This window comes from Trachypithecus francoisi, unplaced genomic scaffold (assembly GCF_009764315.1).
Source record: "Trachypithecus francoisi isolate TF-2019V2 unplaced genomic scaffold, Tfra_2.0 Lachesis_group17, whole genome shotgun sequence".
NCBI lineage: Eukaryota > Metazoa > Chordata > Mammalia > Primates > Cercopithecidae > Trachypithecus > Trachypithecus francoisi.
This window is the reverse complement of record NW_022681462.1, coordinates 91928938-91951463: the sequence shown is the minus strand read 5'-3', so window position 1 is coordinate 91951463 and position 22526 is coordinate 91928938. Positions and strand designations below refer to the sequence as shown.

Below are 22526 nucleotides of genomic sequence, written 5' to 3'. Positions count from 1 at the left end.
CAGGAAAGACTGAGAGACGTTGTGCAGGCAGAATTAGGAATTTAGTCCCTAGTCCCCTCTGGGTAGCAGCTGACCAATGTCAGCCAACACCAGTAAATGACATCCTGGTCTTCGTGTTTATACAGCAACACTGTGGGAGGAGCGAGTGGCTGGGCCAGGGAGGGGACAAAGGGAGGGCCTGAGATGGGAGAGTCACCAGGATGGGTGGAGGGGATGATGCTTTGGGAATCTAATTCCTATGTCCCAGAGGGATGGAGCAGCTGGGCAGGCAGGCAACTCCCTTTGTGCATCCCCAGCACCAGCAGGGCCCGGGACACCAGGCTTCGGGGATGCCACTGGGTTTCAGCCCCATGAAGCCTGGGAAGCCAGGAAAGACAGGGGTCATCTCTTACCATTTCCCCCATGAAGAGACTAAAGCCAAAAACCATCACAGCCCTAGAACAATAACAACAATAACAGCAGTCACCATTTGTTGGCAGGTTATGATTTGTCAGTAAATATGCTAGATGCTGTATATAGATTATATAAAAACAATAACGACTCTGAGAGGTCCATATGATTATTCTTAATTTACAGTTGAGAAAAGCTAAGTAATTCTGCAAAGGTCAAAGCTAGCAGGCTATGAGAAAGGACCTGAACCACCATTTATCGGACTGTGAGGCCCCTGATCTCACCTCAAAGCCGTGTGTGCTGTGAAATGGTTAAGTGACTTGCCCACGACCGTGCAGCCGTGCTAACCCACAGCCAGCTTCTGGGCTGTCAGAGCACATGGGCACAGGCTTTTACGTCCGCATACTCCCTACACTACACATCCACACTAAGTGCTGCTAACCACTTTTATATACACAGACAAACAATTGGGGTGACTTAATGGTTTATCATCCAAACCAGGATACCTCTGAGAGTGAAAGGGGGCCCTTTTAATAATATTGCTGGGACAACAGGCAGACACCAGGACTGTCCTAGGCATGTAAGAACAAGCGGTCACCTGAATACAGTCCACACTCCCACAGGCTGGTTACTTTTTTTTTTTTTTTTTTTTTTTTTTGAGACGGAGTCTCGCTCTGTCGCCCAGGCTGGAGTGCAGTGGCCGGATCTCAGCTCACTACAAGCTCCGCCTCCCGGGTTCACACCATTCTCCTGCCTCAGCCTCCCGTGGCTGGTTACTTTTATATCCAGTTGTGTTGGTAGAGAACTCTCCCAGACAATGCCTTGCTTCCCAATCCACACAAATACTTCTTTGCAATAATTCACTCTCCCTGTGTTCACCTGCCTGTCTTCGGAATTCATGGAGCTCGTTGGCCTTATAGAGAAACAGACTGATGCCACTTGGTTATAAAGCAGACATGCTATGGTTTGAGAAGGGAGGGTGTCACTAATTGAAACAGTGTATTTAAAGAGACTGGTGGGTTCCTTGTGCCCTGGCAGCCCGGAACCCGAATACCCAGATGTTCTGATAAGCAGCCAGTCAAGTCCCTTAAGTGTGAGGGCTCTGTGGCTCTCCCACTGAGGACTGCCTGAGGCAAGCAGACGGGAAACCAGCACAGGAGTACAGCTGCCACCAGTATTGGGCCTGCTGGAGAAACCGCAGTCTACTGGGAGGACACAGACCTGGGGTCCTCGGGGGACAGGCACATCTCTGAGACAAGGCCTGGCCTTTTTCTGCTGCCAGCAGGCACCGATCATGCCTGGGGGTGAGCAGCTCTAGCCTGGTGAGAGATCTTCCCCTTTCCCCCTGACTGGGCCCAGTGGGGAAGGAGGTGGCATTTAAAGCTTGTTTTTGTTTTGCTCTTTCCCTAAGAATCTGCCTTCTTAGGAACCTCTGACCAAGAGGAAGGAAGAATCTGCTGTTTTTTTGAAGCCAGGAACTCAGTCTTTTATTTATTTATATATTTATTTATTTATTTATTTATGTATTATACTTTAAGTTCTAGGGTACATGTGCATAACGTGCAGGTTTGTTACATATGTATACTTGTGCCATGCTGGTGTGCTGCACCCATCAACTCGTCAGCACCCATCAATTCGTCATTTATATCAGGTATAACTCCCAATGCAATCCCTTCCCCCTCCCCCCTCCCCATGATAGGCCCCGATGTGTGATGTTCCCCTTCCCGAGTCCAAGTGATCTCATTGTTCAGTTCCCACCTATGGTGAGAACATGCAGTGTTTGGTTTTCTGTTCTTGTGGTAGTTTGCTAAGAATGATGGTTTCCAGCTGCATCCATGTCCCTACAAAGGACACAAACTCATCCTTTTCTATGGCTGCATAGTATTCCATGGTGTATATGTGCCACATTTTCTTAATCCAGTCTGTCACAGATGGACATTTGGGTTGATTCCAAGTCTTTGCTATTGTGAATAGTGCCGCAATAAACATACGTGTGCATGTGTCTTTATAGCAGCATGATTTATAATCCTTTGGGTATATACCCAGTAGTGGGATGGCTGGGTCATATGGTACATCTAGTTCTAGATCCTTGAGGAACCGCCATACTGTTTTCCATAATTGTTGAACTAGTTTACGGTCCCACCAACAGTGTAAAAGTGTTCCTATTTCTCCACATTCTCTCCAGCACCTGTTGTTGTCTGACTTTTTAATGATTGCCATTCTAACTGGTATGAGATGGTATCTCATTGTGGTTTTGATTTGCATTTCTCTGATGGCCAGTGATGATGAGCATTTTTTCATGTGTCTGTTGGCTGTATGAATGTCTTCTTTTGAGAAATGTCTGTTCATATCCTTTCCCCACTTTTTGATGGGGTTGTTTGTTTTTTTCTTGTAAATTTGTTTGAGTTCTTTGTAGATTCTAGATATTAGCCCTTTGTCAGATGAGTAGATTGCAAAAATGTTCTCCCATTCTATAGGTTGCCTGTTCACTCTGATGGTAGTTTCTTTTGCTGTGCAGAAGCTCTTTAGTTTAATTAGATCCCATTTGTCAATTTTGGCTTTTGCTGCCATTGCTTTTGGTGTTTTAGACATGAAGTCCTTGCCCATGCCTATGTCCTGAATGGTACTACCTAGATTTTCTTCTAGGGTTTTTATGGTATTAGGTCTAACATTTAAGTCTCTAATCTATCTTGAATTAATTTTTGTATAAGGAGTAAGGAAAGGATCCAGTTTCAGCTTTCTACTTATGGCTAGCCAATTCTCTCAGCACCATTTATTAAATAGGGAATCCTTTCCCCATTTCTTGTTTCTCTCAGGTTTGTCAAAGATCAGATGGCTGTAGATGTGTGGTATTATTTCTGAGGACTCTGTTCTGTTCCATTGGTCTATATCTCTGTTTTGGTACCAGTACCATGCTGTTTTGGTTACTGTAGCCTTGTAGTATAGTTTGAAGTCAGGTAGCGTGATGCCTCCAGCTTTGTTCTTATGACATAGTATTGTCTTGGCAATGCGGGCTCTTTTTTGGTTCCATATGAACTTTAAAGCCATTTTTTCCAATTCTGTGAAGAAAGTCATTGGTAGCTTGATGGGGATGGCATTGAATCTATAAATAACCTTGGGCAGTATGGCCATTTTCACGATATTGATTCTTCCTATCCATGAGCATGGTATGTTCTTCCATTTGTTAGTGTCCTCTTTTATTTCACTGAGCAGTGGTTTGTAGTTCTCCTTGAAGAGGTCCTTTACATCTCTTGTAAGTTGGATTCCTAGGTATTTTATTCTCTTTGAAGCAATTGTGAATGGAAGTTCATTCCTGATTTGGCTCTCTGTTTGTCTGTTACTGGTGTATAAGAATGCTTGTGATTTTTGCACATTAATTTTGTATCTTGAGACTTTGCTGAAGTTGCTTATCAGCTTAAGGAGATTTTGGGCTGAGACAATGGGGTTTTCTAAATATACAATCATGTCATCTGCAAACAGGGACAATTTGACTTCTTCTTTTCCTAACTGGATACCCTTGATTTCTTTCTCTTGCCTGATTGCCCTAGCCAGAACTTCCAACACTATGTTGAATAGGAGTGGTGAGAGAGGGCATCCCTGTCTTGTGCCAGTTTTCAAAGGGAATTTTTCCAGTTTTTGCCCATTCAGTATGATATTGGCTGTGGGTTTGTCATAAATAGCTCTTATTATTTTGAGGTACGTTCCATCAATACCGAATTTATTGAGCGTTTTTAGCATGAAGGGCTGTTGAATTTTGTCAAAAGCCTTTTCTGCATCTATTGAGATAATCATGTGGTTCCTGTCTTTGGTTCTGTTTATATGCTGGATTACGTTTAGACTTCAACACTCCACTGTCAACATTAGACAGATCAACGAGACAGAAGGTTAACAAGGATATCCAGGAATTGAACTCATCTCTGCACCAAGCGGACCTAATAGACATCTATAGAACTCTCCACCCCAAATCAAGAGAATATACATTCTTCTCAGCACCACATCGCACTTATTCCAAAATTGACCACATAAGTGGAAGTAAAGCACTCCTTAGCAAATGTAAAAGAACAGAAATTATAACAAACTGTCTCTCAGACCACAGTGCAATCAAACTAGAACTCAGGACTAAGAAACTCAATCAAAACCACTCAACTACATGGAAACTGAACAACCTGCTCCCGAATGACTACTGGGTACATAATGAAATGAAGGCAGAAATAAAGATGTTCTTTGAAACCAATGAGAACAAAGATACAACATACCAGAATCTCTGGGACACATTTAAAGCAGTGTGTAGAGGGAAATCTATAGCACTAAATGCTCACAAGAGAAAGCTGGAAAGATCTAAAATTGACACCCTAACATCACAATTAAAAGAACTGGAGAAGCAAGAGCAAACACATTCAAAAGCTAGCAGAAGGCAAGAAATAACTAAGATCAGAGCAGAACTGAAGGAGATAGAGACACAAAAAACCTCCAAAAAATCAATGAATCCAGGAGTTGGTTTTTTGAAAAAATCAACAAAATTGACAGACCGCTAGCAAGACTAATAAAGAAGAAAAGAGAGAAGAATCAAATAGACGCAATAAAAAATGATAAAGGGGATATCACCACGGACCCCACAGAAATACAAACTACCATCAGAGAATACTATAAACACCTCTACGCAAATCAACTAGAAAATCTAGAAGAAATGGATAATTTCCTGGACACTTACACTCTTCCAAGACTAAACCAGGAAGAAGTTGAATCCCCGAATAGACCAATAGCAGGCTCTGAAATTGAGGCAATAATTAATAGCCTACCAACCAAAAAAAGTCCAGGACCAGACGGATTCACAGCTGAATTCTACCAGAGGTACAAGGAGGAGCTGGTACCATTCCTTCTGAAACTATTCCAATCAATTGAAAAAGAGGGAATCCTCCCTCACTCATTTTATGAGGCCAACATCATCCTGATACCAAAGCCTGGCAGAGACACAACAAAAAAAGAAAATTTTAGACCAATATCCCTGATGAACATCGATGCAAAAATCCTCAATAAAATACTGGCAAACCGGATTCAGCAGCACATCAAAAAGCTTATCCACCATGATCAAGTGGGCTTCATCCCTGGGATGCAAGGCAGGAACTCAGTCTTAACAAACTCTCCCATCAATACAGGTAAAGTGCAGTGCCAATGAGAAAGCAGAGGGAATTTGTCTGTTCTCTGAAGGGACCGTTTCTGGCATATGTTTAATCGTGGAGCATCACAGGGCCTCGAGGTCAGGGATTTTCAGAGGCCCCAGAGAAGCCTGCCAGCTCCCAGCTGGTATCAGAACCAGAACGAGAGCCCAGATCTCTACTCCTGGGCTCACATTAGTTCCATTTCCCAAGGCTGTGGTTTAACATCTCTCTGTGGTCTTTGTAACACCTGAATAGCCATTAAGGTGAGTGCACCCATGTTCAGGGCAGGAGAACACCTGCCAAACTGGCTGCAGCATTCAGGAAACTCCACCAAGCTTTTCGATGAGTTCACATTGCACTGCCTGAACACAACCACTGGGATGGGTTCCTTCTCCTTGAGACTGCATTTCAGAATGTCAGTTACACCAGGTCTCCTCTGAGTGAGGAAGTGGGAGACACATTAGAAACCCAAGGAGACCAGCTTCCTCTTCTCTGACAACCAATAACACAATTGGATGCCAGATAAAGGGGCATTTTTACCTCCCCTCTTCCCATCCAGGGCTCCAACTATAGGAGCATCACCATTCGGGAGGGGTAAGGGGCACACCTTAAGCAGGTTTGAGATGTCAGCAGCTGACAGCCTGCCTTGTCTCCATCAGGAAGGCAGCAATAAGACAAAAACCAGCAGTCTGGGCTGTGGAGTCTGAGCCTGACCACCCCCAGGTGATGCAAGCCAGGAGAATGCTTTAACTTAGTCTTGACCTGGGTCTACCCCTAACTTGGCCTTGGCTGGGCTGTGTGACGTTTAGTCAGTCACTATGGTCAGATCCTCAGATACAACACCTGTTAAATGCAGATCATATGGAGATATATATCAGCAAGCCTCTTTGGACTACTTTGAAAACCAAATGAGCTATTACATTTTTGTTCATGTTTTATCTCCACCATTGGGTGGAAAGTTACTTAATAGGAGAGGTCATGTCTCATTCATCTTTACAAACGATTGTAACTAGCCCAGAGCCCTGCACAAATGAGGAGTTGATGGTTGAATTTGTAAAATTCAGCTTCTCTGAGGGCAGTGAACAGCCCAGCATAGCTGGGGATGAAGGAAAGAGGTGGCAGAGATACAGTGAGTGGAAAAAGAGGCTGTTGTCAGGCTGTGGAGGACTTTACACATACCAATGCTTCTACATTTCATCTGTAGCTGGATGGTAAGCTGATATCCCAAATGCTTTAGTAAGCATTAGTGGAGGATGGTGCTGTGGAAAGAGCCTGGGGTCTCAAGCCCAGCAATCATGAACCTCAGTCTCCGGTCTTTGGAGCTGAGCCTTAGTTGCCTTATCTGCAAAATGAGAATAACAGGTTTATTCCAGGGTCATTAGGGGTACCTAGTATTTAAAGTGACCAGTGCGGTATTTGGCATCTATTTGAATTTCAGCAAATACTACTGCCCTAAATGAGTGAGGTCAAGTTGACCTTGACTATCAGGTGTAAAGGCATGTTACAGAGGTTCTAGGCCAGTGATGCCTTGGAGTGAGAAACTAAGCAATGGTACCATGGCCATACTGCAGTGAGGACAATCTAGAGTCTAGAGTCAGTCTGACTAGAGTCATGTGCTGTCCAAGTTTCCAGCAATCCTGGTATGCTCCGGCATATCCTGTGAACATCTACAGCCCTCGTGTACCCAAAGGCCACATGGTGTCACATGGCAAACACACCCTGAGTCCCATAGACCACCTCAAAGCTTCCCAGTGCCCCAGCCTACAGCACTATCTACAAGGGACACTGTTAGGTGGCTTCTGTTGGGTGTTCTGTAGAGACCACTGATGCCATAAGGCCGACTAGGAGGCACAGCACTCTGGGCTAAGAAGCAGGAGATTTGGGTTCCAGTTCTACATGGCAAGTGACTTGCCCTGTGCACAGTGGCTGAACAGTCTTGGGACTCTCAATGTGTGGAAGTGCCCTTCAGTGGAGTGTTTCTGTAAGAGCTTAACCTAAGATATGCACTGCCATTCGAGAAAGTCATGTTCTTATCAGGCAAACCTCTGCTAAAACTACCCTGACAATGAAGCCCCTTCTATAGAATGCTCCTGTTCAAACCCAACAGGAATATGCTGAAGTTCAGAGGGTCCCTGGTTTCTAGTTTCCGCCTGACCAATTCCTGTCTGTGCTACCTCATGTGAATCATTACACACCGATGAGCCTCAATCTCCTCATGTGAGCCTCAGAGGCAACAATATATCGCTCATACTATTTTCTAGCAAACTGTTTCTTAACACCTCACAGAAAATACAAATCTCATTTTATTGGGATACTCTGAGGTCGATCATCCTTCATTTTTGTGGGCAGAGCCAGACACACTTTCACAAAGCAGGCACAGGGGAAAATGAAAAACTTCCATCATTCTTGGGAAGCAGGAGAGAGTCAGAATCCATAGGATGAGGACTGATTGAGAATGTACCCATGACAGCTGGGAGCCGGCTTATCTACGATGCTGGCAAGGGTCACCCCTGGCCTCAGCAGACAAACACTGGCAATCGCGCTCCAGACAATAGCACAGCTGCTCTTGTTCCTGGGCTCCCTGCTGTGAGGCAAAGCAGGGGTCATATGATCAGTATTCAGCATTGCATTTGTCCCCAAGACGCAAAGGGATTCTGCCTTCCCCAACAGCACAGGGCTACAGGAGGGGGGTGCACACCCCCCATCCCAATCAGGGGAGCAGTGGATAGAATAATGGATAAGGATAAGATCCCCACAGAAATTGACTACAGGAAAATGCAGTTTCCATGTGAGAATCACCACCTCTAACAAAATCCATATTCCTTAGCCGAGGGTACAAGTTCTTCCATAAATGACTGCATACTAATTAGAGCCATCCTTTATGTAAACTCCCAGCTTAAGCCCAAATGTGATTTACTGCAGCTTTGTACTCTCTTGCCCTGCCCTGCAGCCTAGACTTTCACCCCCCACCCTCTCTACTATCCTTCAAGGCCAGCAGCATTGAGTCTTACTTCCTCCATGAAGTGTTCTCTGACACCCACCTAAGACCGCAATCCATCCTGACCTCTCCCTTTTCTGAACTCTCATAGAACCTTCTGTCTGTGCCACTCAGCATTTAGTGCCTATGAGTTGTCTCATGACTTTTATTTATTTATTTATTCATTTTTGAGACAGGGTTTCATTCTGTCACTGAGGCTGGAATTCAGGGGAGTGATCTCGGCTCACTGCAACCTCCACCTTGAATAGTTGGGATTATAGATGCAGGTCACCATCTCTGACTTTTTTTTTTTTTTTTTTTTTGTAGAAAGGGAGTTTCACCATGTTGCGAAGGGCTGGTCTCGAACTATCTGCCAGCCTCAGCCTCCTACAGTGCTGGGATTACAGGCGTGGGTCACCTCACCCAGCTACCTCATCACTTTCTGACAGGACTGTTACACCAATCCCCTAACTGGTTTGATCCTGCTTGGGCTGTGGCCCTGTCCTCTGCAGAAACAACTTTTCAAAACACACATTTGATGATGTGTCATCCCTGCTTAAAACCCTTCAAGTATTTCCTACCACCTTCATGATAAAGTCCAAATGCCCTACCATGCTCCTACCCTTCTCCTGGGAGTATCCACGTTCTAGTCACACCAAAGTGTTTCCCAAGGTTATGTAATGAGGTGATATCAAAGGCAGGAGGAGAACCTGGATCGCCTGATGACTAGCTGAGGGTTCTTCCCTCAGTCCCTGGTACTTCCCAGGCTAACGTTGGACCACAGACAGGATGACTAGGAGCACATGACACTGAGTCATGGTCAAGGTGAGAAAGTCAAGACCTACTAAGTCTTTAGGCTTGATAAGCTTACACTGTCGATAGCCAGCCGATCCACCAAGCAACCAAGTGGGCAGTAGGCGTCTGAGACTCAGGCAGAGGTTCATCTGCTCTTTCATCAACAGTGGGAAGGGGATCACTATTTCTCCTTTTGTAGGTGTGGAAAATGAGACTCCCAGTGGTCATAGCTGCTATCGGGACTAAAACACCAGCCACACCCCTTCTCTTATATTCCAGAATGGTAAAATCCAACATCCCCCCACTGTCACCACTTTGATGCCTCCCAAGCATCTTACAGTAGACACATCTGATGGCAAGTAACAGCATCTAGTCTCTGCCCAAGACACCATTCTGTCCAAGACCCCCTTCTGGGGAACTTCATTTCTGCTCAAAGACCAGAGCTATCCCATGACTTTTCCAACTTCTTCAATGGAAAGACTGTGAAAAGAAACTTTCATTTAACAGAAGAGAGGGAAAACTCCACTCTAACTGCTTTATGTTTATCCAGAGAAGTTATCAAAAACTCTTACCAGGCGACTGCTTTCTCCCCAGGACATCACAGTGATAAGCGCATGTGTCTGGGGGTGGCAGAACAAGGTCCAGAGGAGAGCAAGACTAACATGTGATGAGCAGCACACATGGACCCAGGAGCATTCTGAGCCGGCTGGCACTAGCTCACCAGGGCCAACTGTACAGATCCCTTCCCAACTTCACATTCAGTGAGGCCATGGAAGTAGCTTGAAACCAGCCATGGTGGAAGTATTTACACCATGGAAATTGTCCCATGCTCCCAGCAAGTTTGTTTGGCTTTTGTTTATCCCAGAGAATTTGTTATTAAACATTTAGGAGCACACCAATGAATGGATCCACAAGATGAACACTGGGTTGGGAAGACAAGACTTAAATTGTAGCTAAAGCTCTACCGCTAACTCACTGTTTGACTTGGGCAAGTTTCTTCCTGGCACCTAAGTTTCCTTAACTGTAAAGGACATAAACAGCACTTTGGTAAATGTAAAACAGGGAGGAGACATTTGGCAATGCCTGCAGACATTTTTGGTTGTCACAACTGAGGTAGATGTGGTGCTACTGGACAGAGATGCTGCTAAGCATCCGACCACACACAGGAACACCACTCCTCCTCCCTTAACAGAGACCTACTTTGCCCCAGACTCTCTTACTAGTGCCAAGGTTGAGAGATCCTGACAGGGAGATAGTCTCACAGTAGCCCATTGAAATACCTTGAACCCATCAGCATGCAGAAGGAAAATAAAATGAACTGGAGTCAGCTGGCAGGAACCCTGGGAGGGCAGTGGTGCAAAACATTGCCACGGATGCTACAGATTTACAATGCAAGGATGAGGTAGATGTCTTGACCTAACATGGCGCCGGGCACACCATAGGTGCTCAGTAATCACCTGCGGAAAAAGCAAATGTGTCTAGTTGAAATAACAACGCAGTCTCTCTTTAGCAAGCCTGTACTCCAGTGTGTGTGCATCCCCTACAGTGACACCAGGCAGAAGAATCTGACAAGTGTCTATTCACCTCCTCTCCCCTTCTCTGGGAGGGTAGTGAAAAGACACGGTGTGAAGTTCCAGCCCTGGAGATTCAAGTTAGACAAATAATCACTAGCCTGGCATCCAGAGGAGCGATGGTCAGAAGAGCAATTTTATTTAAGTCATTTTCTAATAGGAGTTGAAGCATCTTGAAAAGTGAGGTTTTCAAAGGCTCCTCTGGGGAAGCAATTGTCAAAAACACACAGCAGGCAACCTTACTTTTGACACATTCAAAGCCACTTTTTAAAGACAATCCTTTTATTCTCTGTACCGCTTGGGATTGAAAATGCATTTAGCACAAACCACCAGAAGCGGAAGCAGAGTTGGGTAAGAAACGCGACCGACGTTGTGGCAAGCACGGGGAACTGCAACAGAATCTGATCAGGCTGGCACCACTCAGACACACACAAGGAAAGAGGCAATGGCAGGCAGCATATCTGCTGTCCCCCAGCCTCTGGGGCCTGGAGTCAGCGAAAGTCAGGGGTGAGTCGTAACCACAAGCCGTTCCTGGAAGTCCCTTGCAAGACTCTGGATTCTGAGTTCTCACACTGAGAGAGGTAGCTGATTTCTAAACAAGCGATGACAGAACAGAGGACCTCCCTCTGTGTCTCCCTGAAGATGTCAATCTGACCATAAACCATCTGACTCACAAAGCCCTTTAATTAAAAGCCCAAGGGCCTAGAGCTAATTCGAGATGTGGCAAGACCCAGTAGTTTCTCAAGCACCAGAACTGTGAGCAGATTAATGGGGATAATTTCACCCTTCCTGGTCTATAAATGACAACTCACTCAACTATAAATTAGATGCACTGAATGCCAGAGCTGGAAGCCACCTGGGCAACTCTCTGCCCAGCCCCTTGCTTTGCGGATGAGGAGACCATGGTCCAGGATAGGAGGCTGACTGCCCCAGACCTGGTCCCGAGTTTCTTACTGACTTTCAGCAAAATGCAGCTTTCTTGGTGTCCAGTGCTGAGTCACCTACCTATTCGGAGAAAATGTTTTTGTTGAGGTCTCTATACTCCCTCTGCAAGGCTTACTCAGAACTCAAGACAAGCTGGTTACAATCCATCTGGGACCTAGGGTCACAGGTTGGAAGTAGGACAACTTCAGGGAAAGAATTACCCCTGCCTGGGTAACATAGTAAGATCCTATCTCTCCCCTAACCCCTTGCCAAAAAAAAAAAAAAAAAAAAAAAAAGAAATACAAAACATTAGCTGGGCATGGTGGCATGTGCCTGTAGTCCCAGCTACGAGGAAGGCTGAGGTGGTAGAATCACCTGAGCCTGGGAAGGTGAGGCTGTGGTGAGCCATGATCATGCCTCTGTACTCCAGCCTGGGTGACACAGCAAGACCCCATTTCAAACAACAAAAAATAGAAAAGAAATTTCCAGAACCCCCACATACCAGGAGCTGGCTATCTGCTGGGCTGAGCTTGGCCCCTTCCATCACTCCTCTGTCATTCATTCCTCACATCCACATCCCAGCACAGTGGGTCTTCTGATGCCCAGGCTAAGTGAGATAAAGAAATCTGCTTGGCCAAACAACTAATGGATTTCTTTGATGCAACGCTCATCAAACTCTTTTCTTTTTAACTTAAAAGTTGTAACATCTAAAGCAGCAACAAGATGACTTCTAGGGACTGAGTGTTTGTATCCCCCTAAATTCATATGTTGGAGCCTAAATTCCCAATGTAATGGTATTTGGAGGTGAGGGAAGATTCTTTGGGAAGAATCAGGTCATGAGGATGGAGCTTTGTGAATGAGATTAGCGGCCTTCCCAAAAGAGACACTACAGAGATGATGTTTTTCTCTCTTCACCATATGAGGATGCAATGAGGAAACAGCCATCTGCAAGCCAGGAAGCCAGCCCTCACCAGACACTGGATCTGCCCACACCTTGATCTTGGACTTCACAGCCTCCAGAACTTGGACTTTACAGCCTCCAGAACTGTGAGAAATGTATTTCTGTTATTTAAGTACTCCAGTCTATGTAATCTCTTACAGGATCCTGAACTGACTAAGCCAATGACTTCTTCAGTAATGACAAAATAATTTTACCATATATTATTAGTAAACTCCTAATATATTGGATTGCAAACTTGAATTTTTTCATGCTAATAATGGCTAATACTTATGCATATGATTTATGTACTTTTCATTATACAAAATAATTTCTCATTAACAAAATAGCTTCAAGTAGCATCTACCACTCTCATTTTACTGATGCAGAGACAAAGATCCAGAGTGCTCAGGTGAAATTTCTGAGATCACACAGCCAGTCAACGGCAGAAGGGTGTCTGATCCTGAACTCTGTGTCCTTCACCAGGGACTGTGTCCACTTAGGGACCAATCAGATGCCACAGACCCTGGAAATCAGTATCTTTCATTAACATGTCTGCTGAGCATGGTGCTGAGGGTCTGGGTAATAGAGGGTGATGGGTGGGGTGGCAGTAGTGATCTCATCTTGGGGTTTGGAAGGAGTCACACACCTGAATGGCACACAGTTCCCGAAGCCTACCTGTTAGTAAAGGCTTTGAGGTGCATTCAGACAGAGGGGCAGTGAGAAGGAGAAGGAATCTCATTGGAGCCCTCCCTGCAGGCTGTCACTGGCTTCCTGGATTTCTTCCATCCCTGGGGATGAAGATTCAGAGAACAAGGTATGGTACCTCCATCTTGTTTGCTAACAGCCCATAAGCTTCCAGGAAATTTAAACACAGGAAATGATGATTAAGTACAGTGTGGCAGTTGCACGGGCTGGTGTGGAAGTATCCGTGGTGGGCACCCGACTCCACCTGTGCGACGGGATCTGGCCGGGAAAAGCTTCCTGGAGGGGCTGGGGCCTAATCAGAGTGAGAATTCCATATACCACTAAGGGAGGCAGTGAGGATGTGAAGTGGGAATAGGGTGTTCAGACAGAGAGCATGGGCCTTGAAAATGAACAAGTGATGAAGCTCCTCATGTGAGGAACTCTGCGTGAAGGGGTGTGACTGGAGCATAAGAAATTGATGGGATAGAGTGGGAGGGAGGCTTGCACCATGTGTGAGGCAGGGGCTGGGAGGATCAGAGGGCCCAGCAAATCCTTGTAAAGGATTTTGAATGTAGGGTTTTACCTTTTATTATTTCGCAGAGACAGGGTGCTGTTGTCAGGTTTGTATTTTATACCGTGTGAGTGTGGAGTGTTGTGTGTGTAGATCTAGATCTAGATCTACGTAATATCACTCCTCTGGCAGTAGCACCCGTGGTCAAGTGACTTCACCCCTCCTTCAGTTATTTTCTCTCTCAAATGGGAAAAACATGATGGGCCCTCCATATCTCAAAAGTGTTGTAAGAATAAAGTGAGGTAACTAATAAATAATTATTAAAGATTAAGAAATCAACAAACTTATATAAATAATTATATCTGGATTCTCTCAAGGCCACATACAGTAAAGCTCAGAACTTTAAAATATCCACTTCAAAAGAATAAATTGGGAGGGAGAGTATGAAGTACGGAGCAGAGAAGGCCACTTCCTGCAGCTGTCGCTGTCACTGTCTGGAAGGCCCTGCCCAGCAATGCACTCTGACAATTGCTCATCCTCTGCTCCCGTGTTCTGGGCTAACTTTCTGATCCATCCAATAGTGGTAAGGAAGCAAAATACCAAGACCCTCAAACCCACCTTTCTTATTTAGCCAATGAATGTATGTTTCCAATTTTAGATAAAAGAATGACTTTCACAAAGCTCTTCCTGAATCTTACAGAACAATAAATAGATAGGCAAAGCATATCTGATAGTCAAATGAAATGGCAAGGTCTTTGTCTTACGCGATGGGCACAGAAATGCCCAGTTGATTTCAGTTTCGCTCTTTCAATCTGTCCTCACCCTGGACTTATTTGACTCCAGCTAAAAGAAGGCAAGACCAGTGGAAGCAGCCTGCTGCCTAAGTACCTGCAGTGTGGGGCAGTCTGTGGAGGATAAAAGCCTCTTTCAGGAAGGAATAGTTTCCAACCACTGCACAATTACCTTTATTAGCATAATGTCTCATTGTACATTTTGCAAAACACTTTCCCATTCCATCTCAGGAAGACTGCAGTGACAGAAATTGTTGCCACTGGGGGGAAGAGCATGTCTGTAAAATTTAAACCATTGGGCATTTGTTCAAGACTCCTGGGAAATGATGTCCCTTGATATATAATTCATAATAGCCTTAAAGCTTGCCCTACTTCTGACACATAGATGATATATTTTGGAGAAGTCAAAGAGGGAGGAGGAAGGAAAAATTACTTTCAAATGGCTCTGCTGTTCTTTGCCTTTTGAGCAAAGCCTGACAATATTTTGGACCATTCTTTTCTACCATAAGGGCTCCCCTTTAAGAGCTTTTTATTTTATTTTTTCTCTTTTAAATTGAAGAGGCAGCATATCATCCAGTTTCAGTTTTATCTTCTGTAACACCGGATAAAAGATGAGGCTGAATCCATCTGTTAGCACATACAGGCTGCAAACTGTGTGAACGCAGGCACACCCGAACGTGTGCGCCTGCATGCATACACACACATATCCTTGCAAAAAGGGGGAAAAATCCACACTTTTAAAAAATTTATCATCAGCAATCCTACCAATGCCGACCAGATAGCAGCACTTTTATCCTTTTATGGGCAGATTCAGGAGGAAGCCAGCCTCGCCCCCACAGAGGCTCTTCCCCCTGAACTACCATAGGAATTGGGATGCTGGGACTGGCAGCAGGCCAGCCCTTCCCCCACAGCGCTAGGGTTCTAGCCTCCTGAAATCAGTGATGATACCACTGGGGGCCGTAGCCTGCCAGCCCCAGCTGGGGGCTGGGAGAACCGCAGGGCATTGAGAGGGCTTCCATTCTCTGGCACAATTGGCCAAACGACTAGGCTGTTTTTCTAGGGAAAATGGGCAAGTAGCCTGCCTAGCTTTATGGAGGCAGAGTGGAGAGCCCCATCTGGTTGCTTGACCTTTTCTATGGTGCTGCTGGTCGGGTGGCACTGTGTATCGCCCTCTCTAGGCCTCCAGAGCTGCTTTTGCTCAACAATGACTGGCAATGCTGCATGCAATGGAACAGATCAGGTGCAACAGAAGATCAGAGATTGGAGGCCAGAGATGACCAGGATGCGCCAGCTCTCACCTTTTTAGGTGGACACAGTGCAGGTAGAGAGTCCTGAAAAAGGCACAGGGTTCTTTTGTTTCCTAAACACAGCAACTGTGTTAATCACAGAGTTCCAAAAACAAGCAGCTTCATTTCATTAATGAGGTGAAGCTTGAGCACACATGGGCTTGGAAGAGGATGGGGTGGGGGTGGGGATGACAAGCACGAGGGACAGCCAAGGCCACTAACCTCAAAAGGCCGATGAGTTTCTCAGGGAGGGCCCAGGGCCCCAGATCCACACCATGTGCCCATCCCTCTGGAGTGCTGAGCCCGTGAACTCTGCTCCTGCAGTGCCTCACATCCGCCCCCTCCTCTGCTCCCACTTCTGCTGCCCTAATTTAGGCCCTTATTATCTTTCTCCTGGACAGTTCTGCACATACAGCCAGATGACTCTTCCCAAAGCAGCACGGCTATTATTGCATCACTCTATGGCTCAAAAACCTTTAATGATTCCTCCATTGACTAAGAAATAAAGCCCAGCCTCTATTTTCTAAGGCCCTCTTCATTGGGTCCCCGGCCCAAATCCTAGCCTCATTCTCCACTCCTCCTTCTCCTCCCTATGCCATGCCTTCAGTCCAGGGTCCCCTTTCCAGCCTTCCCACCTGCATGCCCTTACTCCTATACACCCCTTTTTCTAAAATATTCTTTTCTCCTCCATTTCTTTAAATCTAAATCCTATCCAGCATTCAAGGCCAAATTTAAAGGCCACTTCAGCCATGGACTCAACCTTGACTCCCAGAGAAAGTTTCTTTGTCCTCTGAACTCTCGTAATTTTACTATCCCTCAATCTCTTTCTTCTGCTGTAACAGATTCTAGACACCTTGCTTTTCTCCTTAGGCTGTAAGACATCTGAGGGTAGAAAAATACCAAGTTTAACTCTGCATACTCATTCCATCTAGCACAGTTCCTGATACATGGGAGGTGCTCACCAATGTTGCATAAGCACACAAGTGAGCGTGATTGCAGGATGGCAGAGAGAAAAATATTTTGCAGGAGATGCAGCTACATAAGCAGATCATGCCATGACAGCATACAAAGGAGGTGGGCTGGGTGGGCTGGGGGTGAGAGCAGAGGACACGATGATCTCCACGATGCTGAAGCCAATGGTCAATTCTGTCTTCATCGTTATTAAACCCATTAGTAATAATCAATACAATTGAGTTATCATCCCTTTTAGAAAGTCTTTATTTACTTGACCACTAGGAGGTCAAGGGCTCTTAATTTTCCTCCTAGTCAATGTCTGCTCCTTCTCAGTCTTTTTGGTTGCTTCTTTCTCTTTTTCTAAATTCTTAACATTGGCACTTCACAGGACTCGGCCCTTCAGCCTCTCTACTCTACCAGGACTCACTCCTTTAGTGATCTTGCCTTAGTTTCACACCTTTAAATATCATCTCTATTTTGATAAATACCATATTTATATTTCCAGCTTTGACCTCTCCCTTGCCAGCAATAACCAGCAGTCTACTCAGAAGCTATACTCCGATGCCTCACTCAAACTCAGCGTGGCCCAAAACAGAACTCCTCCTCTTTCTTCCCAATCCTGCTCTACCCACGTTATTTCTCACGCCAGCTAATGACAATTCCATCCTTCCAGTTGCTAGGACAAAAATGCTGAGTCATCTGAGCCTCCTCTTTATTTCACGCCCCAAATTCAATCTTTCAGAAAATTCTTTTGCCTTTACCTTGAAAATACATCTGGCATCCCTGCATACCTTCCATACTAGTCCATCAAGAACATGCTGCCACCAGGGTCCCCCGATTCCATCCCTGATACCCTGTGGTTTACTTGCCATAGAGCAGCCAGAGTGATGCCACTAAAATGTGAGTCCCACTGGGACCCTCTGCTAGTACATGCTCTCCAGGAGCGCCCTTCGTCAGACTCAGGGTGGAAGGCCTCGCCTCCCCAGGACCTTGCTGACCTCATCCACAGCTACTCTTCTTCCTTTGTTCTATCAGGTCCACCACATTGACCTCCTAGCTTCTCCTCAAATTTATCAGCCCCAATGCCATTTCTCTTTGCCTAGAACACATTTCTCCCAGATATATGTGTGCTCACTCCTTCACCTTTTAATAGTTTTTGTTCAAATGTCATTTTCTCAATGAGAACCATCCTGACTTCCCTTTTCAACTACAATGGCCTTCCCTGCAGCAGCCATAATCTCCTTGGTTCGGCTCCATTTTTCCCACTGACCTTTTGACCTACTAATACACTAGAAGGCAATAAATATTCCTTTATTACCTTACCTTAAAGTTATTATTATTATTTATAATAGTATACTATATATAAAATATAATTGTTACTTAAATAAGATAATACATTACTTTAGTACTTTTTTCTTAATGTTATTATTACCATAATAAAATACTATTATTATTACTTTAACATTATTAAAGTTATTATTTATTACTTACTTTTTTTTCCTTAACCGGTATGTCACATCCTTACTGCCTAGAGCTATGCCTGGCATGAAGTAGGCATTCAATAAATATCTGTCAAATGCCGGAATGAATCACTTTAGTCGTTCATCCTTGAACTGTAGTTTAAACAATGAATGACATTGAGCCACAGAGAAAGGCAGCTGAAAGGCTCCTGTAGGCTGGCGGAGCTTGAGGAGCCAGGGCCTGGAGATACAGTCTTCTTCAATACTTCAAGATGGGACAGTGTTGCACAAGCCTGCCTAAATTAAAGGACACCACTAGAGAAGCACTGCTGAGCCCAAACCTGCCATGGACAGTTTCGAGAGACTTCGATATGCAGCAATGCTTTTTAAAAAAACTTTTAAGACATATAGTCACGATGAAAATGAAACACACTAAAGTTAGTCAATAATTGTGTACACGTTCCCTCTACAATTTTCTTTGCATTACACATATATTCACATCTTTAAAAATGATTACAAAGACTGTATCCCCAGTTCTATCTGCATTCGCCCATAATTAGACACCCTGCAGGCTTCCAGGGCCAGACTCACATCAGTGTTGCCCACTGTTATGTTCCGAGAGCCCACCCAGACATACTGTTTTAAAGCCTTTGTTCAATAAATGAAGAGATGAATGAATGCCTTCTGAGCATCTCCTGCTAGGACAAGTTCCATGACGCAAGAATATATTCTGAGAAACAGCATTCCACTAGACTTCACCTATGGGCAGAAAATGCATTAACCATGATTAGCCCCAGTGCCAAGCACAGTGCCTGCAGACATTCTTTAACTATCTGTTGACTGAAGATCAAGCTCATCTACCTGCAGGCCTGGGCATAATAAAAGCGACTCCTCAACTCTCTGTGCCAGCAACTCAGTGCTCTCTACCCTGCTGCCAAGCCAGAGGTTTGACTTGGTTTGACTTCAAGTCAGTCTGGAACTAGGTACCTCCCCTCTTTGAGTATCAATTTCCTTATATAATAAAACAAAGCTGATATGCACTTATATAGCTGCTGTGGAGTTTAAACGAGCTCCTACGATGACACAGCTAGTGCAGTATTTGATATGTAATAGACATTTAAAATGCAGAGTTAGAATTGAATGCCTGGTTTGACCCCAGGTAGAGAGCCAATGTGAGTGAAGTCACACATCCCACTTAGTTGATGTGTCTGTCCCATCACACAGGGAGGTTAGGACTGAAACTCTTAAGATCAGTCCCTTTGGTGGATGGGCTGAGTCATCAAAACTTCAGTGTTTAGTCATACTGGAAGACTGCCCTTGTTACATTCCAGTCTCAGGTGACCATTTCTCCTCTGGACAGTCCTTGCCACGTCCACCCATGAGCTGGAGCCTATCACACTGCTCAACCGGCATCTGTCACACTGTTGTTGGGGCTTAACTACTGTTGTCTGTCAAAGCTTCCTCTAAGCTTGTTTTCTTCCCAGATGTTTGCAAAGACACTTGTCATTACCAAATTCAGAAGCATGATTGGGGCTTCCAGGCTCTGATTAAGTCAGAAATTAACTGGGCTCTAGAAGTAACTTCCTTGGAGGCCACACTTAGATAATCACATGGAAGACGATTCCAGCATCACGGCATATGATGCTTCTTCTACCTTTGCGGGAGTCTTTAACGTGCAAGGGGGTCAATTGTTGCTATGGGAAATAAGAAGAAAATAGAGCAGAAAACTAAAGACAGCCCTGACCCACCAACCCCCAACACAGGGAGCCACAACCACTCAGTCTTGTAGCAGACAGCAGCTGATTGAATTTACCTCTTAAAGACAAGACTTATTAAGGAAACCGATTATCATCAAAATGAAAAAGTATAAACTTCAGCTTTGATGTTTGTAGAAATCAGGAAAGAAAGCCTTGGGAAAGTGATAGCATTCTTTCATCTGAAAGTCATATTTCAATTGAACTTGCAGATGTTTCAGGGACGATCTGTAGGCGAGCAGAACTGATCCTTGAGAATCGACGTTCTTTTCATTTTATACAGTATAAAGGTATTTTCACAACTATTTCCAAAAGCCACAAATGACATATGTTCAGCATTTGCTAGCCTTCAAATGAATTAACTCACCTATTCTTGGCTTGCATATTTATTCCACAAACGTTTGCTAAGGTAAGCAGGCAACTATCCTGGGCTAAAACAAGGGTATGGCATTTGGAACCAGAGGTTTGGCTTCACCTCAGTCTGGAACTAGGTACCTCCCCTCTTTGAACATCAGTTTCCTTATATAATAAAAACGAAGCTGATATGCACCTTGTATAGCTGCTGCGGAGTTTAAATGAGCTCCTGCAATGACACAGCTAGTGCAGTATCTGATATGTAACAGACATTTTAAAATGTGGAGTTAGAATTGAATGCCTGTGAAGTAAACACCACTGTCTTACACGAGCCACATGTATTCTACCTTCAAGGTGGTCACGTCATTGGAAAAGAAGACGGGATATTTCTACCTATGACTCTAATATAAGGTGGAAAGTGGTAAAAACTCTATGATGTCACAAAGAAAATGCTTTGCAAGGTGAGACAAACCAGAGATCATTGACAGCTAGGTATCAGCAAATACTTTCTGGAAGAAAAGGCATTTGAAGTAGGAGGATGCTATAGTTTATTTTAAAGGCTAATGGTGGATGATTATTCATTTATACTTTAATACATAGAAAAGTACGATCTGATATGCCTGGTAATTTGTAGGGTGTAAGAAAAGAAAGAGAACACGACAAAGACCCTGTCCCCAGATGATTTTTTATCTAATTGGGTAAAGATCATATGTGCTTATACACGCGCGCACCCACACACCCACACAAGTCAGCTGTCCCTGACAGTCTGTGACAAATGCCCAATGAATAATTCAGAAATGAGGAGGCAGAAAAGGATCAGGCAGGCAATGCAGTATGACCAGAACTGCGCAGGCAGGTCCCAGGAGAAAACCAGGTGACTCTACCCTGGTCTTTCCCTCTCTGGGCCTCAGTATTCCCACCTATAAGATAGATGGCTTGATTTAAATCAGATTTTTCCAACCATGTAGCAAAGGTACACTTGTGGTCTAGGGGCACAGTTGGTAGAATCAGGTGTCTAGAATTCCTCCTCCCCCACCAGGCCACTCCTCTGTGGCTATAAGCAGCTTCATCCATTTCTTCTGTGTGCTGTACAAAGAGGACCAGTTTCCATGCAGCCATGACATAGCACATTTTGAAAATCCCTGATCAGGATTATCTTAAAGAATGCTGCCTGTTTAGTTGACCTATGAGGCAGAGCTTTTGAAAATGGAGAGGACTTGTATAGGCAAAAAAAGTCTCAGGAATCTAGAGAAGCGGCAAGGAAAAATGGGGCTCTGGGACACGCCAAGCTCAGGCCTCCCTGCAAGACCGGAGAAGCCATGTGCAGTGTGGGAGTCTCCTTGTTGCAACTTGACATTTTCTTTAATTGTACTTACATTCATAAAAAATGGTCTTTGTGATGGTTAATTTTATGTATCAACTTGACTGGAGCACAGGGTACCCAGGTATTTGTTTAAACATTATTCTGTTTGTTGCTGTGACGGTATCTCTGGAAGAAATTAACATTTAAATCAGTAGAAAGAGTAAAGCAGGTGGCACTCTTTAAGATGGATGGGCCTCAACAGCTCCCTTAAAGGCCTGATTAGAACAAAAGGTGAATTATAGGGGGGGATTTTCTCTCCTTGCCTCTATGTCTTTAAGCTAGAAGATGAATCTTCTCCTGCATTTGGATTCAGACTTGAACCAGACTTACACCATTAGCTCTCCTGGTTCTCAGCCTTTCTGACTTAGGCTGGAACTATATGACCCGCTCTCCAGCTTGCCAGATGCAGATCTTGGGACATCATAGCCCCCATAACCATGTTGGTTAATTACTTAAATAAATCTCTTTATATCTGTAGCCACATCCATATCTGTGTCTATCTCCTACTGGTTCTGTTTCTATGAAGAGTCCCGGTTAATGCATACCAGGTAACAGGGATGTGTTAATTTGCTCAGGCAATGAAACTACACCTGGTACAATCTTCCTTCCAAAA

At 44.5% G+C, this 22526-nt stretch overlaps 1 protein-coding gene across 5 annotated transcripts in view; it reads right to left on the bottom strand.

Annotated features, from left to right (window-relative positions):
- CYRIA (CYFIP related Rac1 interactor A) overlaps positions 1–22526 on the bottom strand; it is a 113960-nt gene that overhangs the window by 72305 nt on the left and 19129 nt on the right. The window contains exon 2 of one of the 5 annotated variants that reach the window (XM_033176507.1): positions 6729–6891. The exons of the other annotated variants lie outside the window; for them this stretch is intronic. The gene's annotated coding sequence lies outside the window, so the exon portion shown is untranslated. The remainder of the gene's footprint in view (positions 1–6728; positions 6892–22526) is intronic. 5 annotated transcript variants of the gene reach the window in all.